The sequence below is a fragment of the Tupaia chinensis genome, unplaced genomic scaffold (genome assembly GCF_000334495.1).
Source record: "Tupaia chinensis unplaced genomic scaffold, TupChi_1.0 Scaffold000445_1, whole genome shotgun sequence".
Classification (NCBI taxonomy): Eukaryota; Metazoa; Chordata; class Mammalia; order Scandentia; family Tupaiidae; genus Tupaia; species Tupaia belangeri.
Genome location: NW_006159950.1, coordinates 406730 through 414561, shown reverse-complemented (window position 1 = coordinate 414561; position 7832 = coordinate 406730).

The window sequence follows — 7832 nt, the reverse complement described above, 5'->3', positions numbered from 1 at the left end:
ATATATTATGAACTAAATATATATATATGAAACAAGAAATGGAAAATTATTTGTTGATGATAACACATATATTGATGTGCTTGATGGAGCCAATATACAGTGTATTCTAGATGGAAGATCTCATTTTGTATGCTGTAATGATATACAGTGAATGAATGCAAATAAATAAATTTAAAAATCATCTAAAAAAACACTATTACATGTAAATAAGACATTACAATAAGTTATTTAAAACATTCAGACTGGGAACCAGCAGATGGTGTAATGGTTACATTGCTGGACTCTCACATAGTCAAATGTGGTTCAAGTCCCAGATCTAGCAGCTTGAAACATGCCAGGCACATGTGCATGCATGCCCAAAATCCCGAGAGGAGAATGAAGGAGGAGGGATTGCAGTATGGCCCTTCCCCCTCGGGGGGTGATTTCTCACTTTCTGTCTCTCTGTCTCTCTGTCAAGCACACATGCCCTATAGCAAAAATCTCCCTTAAAAAAATAAAAATTTCAGACTGAAGTTTGGGGAATGAAACTAATTCATTCTTTTCTTTTTCTCTTTCTTTGCTCTAGGCTGCATATACTCACCAGAGAGAGACAAAGAGAGAATAAGTGAGAAAGCACCCCCAGAGGGTGGCCACTGCACAATCGTTCCTCCTCCATTCTCCTCCCTGGGTGTTGGGTGTGCACGCACACATGCCTGGTGTGTTTTACTAGCTGCTGGGTCTGAGGCTGCAGCAGTGCAGTGAGTCCTGCAGGATCCAGGTTGACCTACTCTGAGCCTAGCTAACTCCAAATTGGCTTTCAGTGAAAGAGCAGAGATCAGACACAGCTGTGGAGGGCCAGCCCACATGGCTGGTAGTGTGGTTTGACTCTCAGACCCAGTGGCTTGAGAGACAGGCCAGGCGTGTGTTTACATGCCCCAAATCCTGAGCGGAGTATGGAAGAAAAGGAATTGAGGTGTGGCTGTGCCCCTGGGAGTGCTTTATCACCTCTCACTCTCACTGTGCCTCTCTGGCAAGCACACACTTTTTTCCTTTAAAAAAAAAAAAGGAGTAGAAGAGGATGCAGCCTGGATACTCTTGATTGGCCAGTTGGGGTGGCTGGTGCCTTGTGACTCTAGGCAAGTCACCAAATTGCTCCAGGCCACATGTCTGCATCCAATGACTGGACAGAATGAAATCAGTGAGTCTCAACCTTCTCTCACAGCGACTTCAGACTCTGCTCCCAGAAGGCTTTGTAGTCAGAAGTCCTAATAGAAATGTAAGGAGGTAGCACCTCCTTTGTCACCATTTAAAGATTCAACTCTTCTATGATAATAATTGCCACAGTATCGATTAGACACCCTTAACTTTTCGGGAGGCCAGGTGGATTTTTTTCTCATTTAAAGATTAAAAAGTTAAATGTTTAACTAGAAATCATTTCAAGTATTTAGAAGAGGATAGATAATCATATAACCCCCAAAATAAAAGTGATGTCTAATATTTTGCTAAATTTAATTTCATCTCTCTTTTTTTTTTTTTTTTTAAGAAATAAAATGTTGGAACCAGCAGTTAGCGTAATGGCTATGTTGCTGGACTCCCATGTAATCAACCGCGGTTCCAGTCCTGGACCCGGTGGCTTAAAACTCATGCCGGGCGCGTGTGCGTGCATGCCCAAGATCCCGAGAGGAGAATGGAGGAGAAGGGATTGCGGGGTGGCCGTCCCTCCTGGGGGGTGATTTCTCGCTTTCTGTCTCTCTGTCTCTCTCTGTCTGTCTGGTGAGCACACACGCCCTATAGCAAAAACCTCTCCAAAAAAAGAAAAGAAAGAAAGAAAATGTTATAAACACAGCTAAAACCCCATTCCCATTTCCTTTCTTCATTTAGAGGTAATGACTCTTCCCAATATTGCTGTTTCTTTCGCATTTAACTTTCATACTTTCTACATATACCTATAAAAATGTATGACTTTTTGTCACATTTTGTTAAATTTTACACAAATATTGCACTGAATGTATCATCTTTTGGTTTTCTTTTTTCACTCGTTATTATGTATTTAAGACTTATCTGGGATCAGCAGCTAGCATAATGGCTATGTCGCTGGACTCCCATGAAGTCAACTGCAGTTCGAGTCCCAGACCCGGTGGCTTAAACTCACGCTGGGCGCATGTGTGTGCGTGCCCAGGATCCCAAGGAGGAGAAGGGATTGTGGTGTGGCCATCCCGCCCCCCGCCATCCCCCCCCCAGAAAGATCTCTATCTTTCTGGCAAGCACGCACCGCCTATAGTAAAAACCTCTCAAAAAAAAAAAAATAGTTTATCTACCTTTATCTATCTTGATGGCACGCAAATCATGTAATTGTGCAGTACTTCCTTGTACAGATAAATCACAACTTAACCATCAATTTTCCTGCAGGATGTTTGGGCTATTTTGACCTCTTCCCCCCCAGGACACATGTGCTTGGAAGAGGAAGAGCAGGCACCTCCCTCCCCCGTGGGAGGCTGTAATCCTTTTCCCTCCGTTTCTCTATCCTGTCAGGATTTGGGGTACGCATGCACACATACCTGTCGTGTTTTTCAAGCCACCAGAGCCAAGATTCAAACAGTGGTCAGCCGTGTGGTGCTCGGTTCTCAGTGCACGGCATTCAACCACTGCACTGCAGGGTGGCCCTGCTTTGGCGTTTTTGCTGTCACAGTACACAGCTGAAAAGCCCGTGTGCCATGTTTCCTGTGCACAGGTGTCAGAGGGAGCATCTTGAACTTTGGGTTGAATAGGCCTGCTTTTGGCCAGCAGTCCAACAGGGTGTGAAAATGGCAGCATCAGCGGCGACCTCTGCAGAGCCAGGGACCCACTGAAGTGTCATCTATGCTCTTAGGAGAGAAAAAGCTACCTTTGTGGCCGCGAGCCTGTTGAATAATTTGTCTGCTTCCAAAAGCCAAATGAGAGATAGGAATTGTTCACTTAATGAAATAGCTACCCAGCATAGCAACTGCTTCCAGAGTAGCCAGAGCTTCCTGAACACGTTTACAACCTGCACATGAATACTACCAGAGAGACCGAGCTCACCACCTCCAGAGTAGCCCAGCTGAAAGTGAAAACAGCTATGGTTGGGAGGTTAAGTTTCATCCTGAGCCTAACCTTTTGAGTCTATGTTTCTTTTATATAAAATGAAATAAGAATAATATTTAGATCTTAAGGTTGAAGATCAAATGAGTTAGAGTGTCTGAATATATGTATGTGTATATGGACAAGGGGAATTGAAAAATTTGTGGAAAATGTAGTTAAAATATGAGTTTATTTTGTACGATAATTCTTTTAAAAATTATTTAATTTTATTTATTCATTTATTATAATTTGACCAAAGAGAGACACATACACACACACACACCCACACACACACATATACACACATACATACACACACAGAGACACATACACACACATACATACACACATATACACACATACACACACAGAGTGAGAGAGAGAGAGAGGAAATGTGAAAGCAAGCCACGAAGTCCGGGACTCGAACCATGGTTGGCCATATGGAAGTGTCCAGTGCCTTAATCACCATGCCACCTGCTGGTCCCAAAATATGAGTTTATTGTGGTGCAAGCGCTTTTTTGAAATCTGTCTTAGTCCATTATAGTATTGCTATAATAGCTGAGGCTGGTGAATTATAAAGCCATAGGGTTTGATGACTCACAAGTCTTGTGACTAGAAAGTCCAAAAGCATGATCAAATGGCAGACAGCAGAACCTTAAACAGCGGAGCCAAGCCCGTACTCCATGTCGCCATCTCTCTGCTCTCCTGCTTATCTACCCCCACGACTCAGGTAGAGCCCCTGCCCTGGTGACGTGCTCACACTCACTCTGGAGCCCTTAGAGGAATCACATTTTTACTTCATTCTTTTACAACACAATCAGTACAATCAAGTCCCAATACATGGATTTCTGGGGGGCATCAAATCACTGCCTCCTGAAACCAAATTAAACAACGTGAAACATTGGGAAACAAACCATGATTCGAACCCTTAAAAAATCCATACGTAGGGCTGTTTGCGGAAGAAACAGGCCTCGGTGGCACCGAGCCCCGGCAGCCCACTCTGCTCCTGACTCAACGCTGTTTGCTCTGGCCGAGGAGTAAGCTGGTCAGGAAGCCGCGCGGCAGCCATGACTTTGAAAGATACTGGAAGAACACCCGTGGAGCCAGAGGTGGCCATTCACCAAATTCGAATTTAGCCTCAACGTAAAGTCCCTGGAGAAAGTGTGTGCTGACTTAATCTGAGGTGCAAAGGAAAAGAATCTCCAGGTGAAAGGACCAGTTCGGATGCCTACCAAGACTTTGAGGATCACTACAAGAAAAACACCTTGTGGTGAAGGTTCTAAGACTTGGGATAGTTTCCAGATGAGAATCCACAAGCGACTCATTGATTTGCACCGTCCTTCTGAGATTGTTAAACAGATTACTTCCATCAGTATTGAACCAGGAGTTGAGGTGGAAGTCACCATACCAGATGCCTAAGTCAACTATTTTAATAAATTATTATCTGTTATTAAAAAAAAAATCCATATGTAGGGACCAGCAGTTGGCGTAATGGCTATGTCTCTGGACTCCCATGTAGTCGACCACAGCTCAGGTCCCAGACTCGGTGGCTTAAACTCACACCGGGCATGTGTGCGTGCGTGCCCAAGATCCTGAGAGGAGAATGGAGGAAAAGGGATTGAGACATGGCCATCCCTCATGGGGGGAGGAGGTGATTTCTCATTCTCTGTCTCTTTGTCTCTGTCTTTCTGGCGAGCACACGTGCCCCATAGCAAAAACTTCTCAAAAAAAAAAAAAACTAAAAATCTGGGGCTGGCAGGTGGTGTGGTGATTGGGGCTGCTCTACTCCCACATGGCTGACCACGTTCGAGTCCTGACCCTGGCAGCTTGTTTCTCACTTTCCCTCTCTTTCACTCTCTCTTGTCTCATTCTGTCCCTCCGGTTAAATTAAAATAAATAAAATTAAATAAAAGAATTATTTTTTAAAAATCCATAGTTTTTTCTCTTTTCATTTTTTTAGAGAGATTTTTGCTATAGAGCATGCGCACTTGTCCAAAAGACAGAAACAGAGAGACAGGAGAGAAATCACCCCCTGGGAGAATGGCCACACCACAGTCCCTTCTTCATTTTACTCTCAAGATTTGGGGCATGCAGACACACATGCCCTGCATGAGTTTCAAGTCATTGGGTCCAGGACTGGAACTACAATTAACCATGTGCGAGTCTAGCACCTTAACCTCTACACCACCTGCTGGCCCCCATGGTTTTTTCATAATATCTATTTCCCATGAACTTTCTGAAGATCCCCATTCACATATCGGGACCGGCAGGTGGCGTGGTGGTTAAGATGCTGGACACTCTCACATGGCTGACCACGGTTCGAGTCCTGGACCTGGTGGCTTGCTTTCTCACATTCTCTTTCTCTCTGTGTGTCTCTCTCTGGTCAAATTAAAATAAATTAATGAATAAATAAAAATAAACAATGATTTTTAAAAATATCCCCATTCATATATACATGTACAGATATTCATATATGGAAACAGAGAGAAAGCATGCACGCAAGCAGGCGAGTGGGAGTTTCTGGTAGAAAATAATCAAATAGTCACTATGGGCTAGCCCCATGGTCTAGTGATTAAGGGAGCCAGATCCCTTAATTTGAACCAGCTGACCATAGTTTGAATCCCAGGCCTGACTGCTTGAAAAACATGCCAGCAGTGTGTGCATGTGCCCCAAATCCTGATAGGATGGAGAAATGGAGGAAAATAAATCATAGCATTACCACATGCCCTCGGTTGGCGCTTCCCCATCTCTCTTTAGTGAGTACACACACGTGCCCTCTGATAATTAAATGAAAGGGAAAGAATAGTAGCTTAAATAAAAGGAAACAAAATAGTAGCTGTAGCTAACATTAATAGATGCCTTCTTCTTGCCATCCACTCCCTCCCAACAAAAGTCCATTGTGGAGAACCAGCAGTTAGCGTAAGGGCTATGTCGCTGGACTCCCACGTAGTCGACCGTGGTTTGCGTCCCGGACCCAGTGGCTTAAACTCACACCGGGCGCGTGTGCGTGTGTGCCCAAGATCCTGAGAGGAGAATGGAGGAGAAGGGATTGCGGCGTGACCATTCTCCCTGGGGGGTGATTTCTCGCTTTCTGTCTCTCTGTCTCTCTCTGTCTGTCTGGCGAGTGCACACGCCCTATAGCAAAAAAAAAAACCTCTCAAAAAAAAAAAGAAGTCCATTGTGATGGGCATTTCCTGAGTGTGTGTGTGTACTACAGGCAGCTAGAGATGGCGGTACATCCCACCAGTCTGTAGCAATGATCCTCCACCTCACTAGCACACAACGGGGTAAGAAGAGGTTCTGTATTCTAGTAATTTGAATTTTAATGCTAGTTGTACCACTCTAGCAATGTGACTGTGGGAGTGTTGTTTAATCCACTGATAAACACTTATCTCACATGGTAAGTGTTCGATGAACATTAGCTAATATCCAAATGACCCAATGACCCTAACCTAGCCTGAACCTAGAGTATTAATGGATAGATGATCTCAAAGCTTTCTTCCAGTGCCAGACTCTGATTTTTCTCCTACTTAGTGGAGCAGCTGTCAGAGAGCAGTCAGGAGGAAAACCCTACATTTCCAGGGGAAAGTCATGTAAAGGTTTAGTGAGCTGCATTCACAAGGGCGCGTTCTTAAGCCTCAGAATGGGAGAGTTCACCCTGTGGGAGCTCACACGCTAATTCAGTCTCATATCAGTAGAATCGGGAAAAATATATATATGACTCCTAGAATGATGAACATGGGACAAACACTAAATGCCAAGTATGCACACAGTCCTGAATATCTAACTTGGCTGACGATGGTCAGACTTAGAATTTTTTTACTTTGTGATAGGTTTATCAGGTTAAGGAACGAATTTTTTTACCTAAAATATTTTCGATTTATGATGGTTTTACTGGGTGGAGGAACATCTGTAGTGAGTCCTTCCGGGGAGTGCGAGCTGCCTAGTTCTCCCAGGAGAGAGAGGCGCTGTTCAGAGGCTCGGACTCTGGGTTCAGGCAGGCCTGCGGGGAACCTCAGTTCGAGCGTCTTAACTAGATGACCCTGGGCAAGTTGCTTTTAACCTCTCCTGCTTCAGCTTCCTCTTCTGCAAAACACACAGCAACGGCACCTGCCTGAGGGCTGTTCAATGCTGCGCGACTAAAAGCGAATTGTCGTCATTATCTGACACACAACGCCCCATGGGTGGAGTGACACGTTTCTGTTCCCGGAAGGTGAGGACAGGGTCTTCTTCTCCTGACTCAAGATCCTCCTGGGTGCCGGGCCTCTGTCCTAAGCAGGCGCGGTGTTCCGACGGCCACCCAGGAACGTCCTTAGACGGGCGGGTGTCCCCACCAGCCTCGGGCCCCCACAGGCGGACCGCCACTTCTCCAGATGCGGTCTGGCTTCCGCCTCAGCCTGCGGACTTCCAGGGTCCGCAGCTGACTCCTTTGGGTCACTCAGAGTGGGACCCGGACAATTTTAGCCTCTGCTTCCAGGCCAGTGACCAGGAGAGCAGAACGCGCGACTCCCGCCGCCCTACTGCAGGGAGGGGCAAGCCGAGGCTCGGCTCGGGAGCCCTGGGCTTGGCCTGGCAGGGTCCCACAGCTCGGAGGCTCGGCGGTGTCCGGGGGGCTCCGAGTGACAGGTGAGCCGGGAGTCCCCGAGGCGGCGGCTGAGCGCTCCACGCCGCGATAGGACGCGCGGTGCGTGCGGGTAACTCATGGCAACCTGCCGGCCGACAGGCTCTGCAGGGGCTCGCGGCAGCGAGAAAAT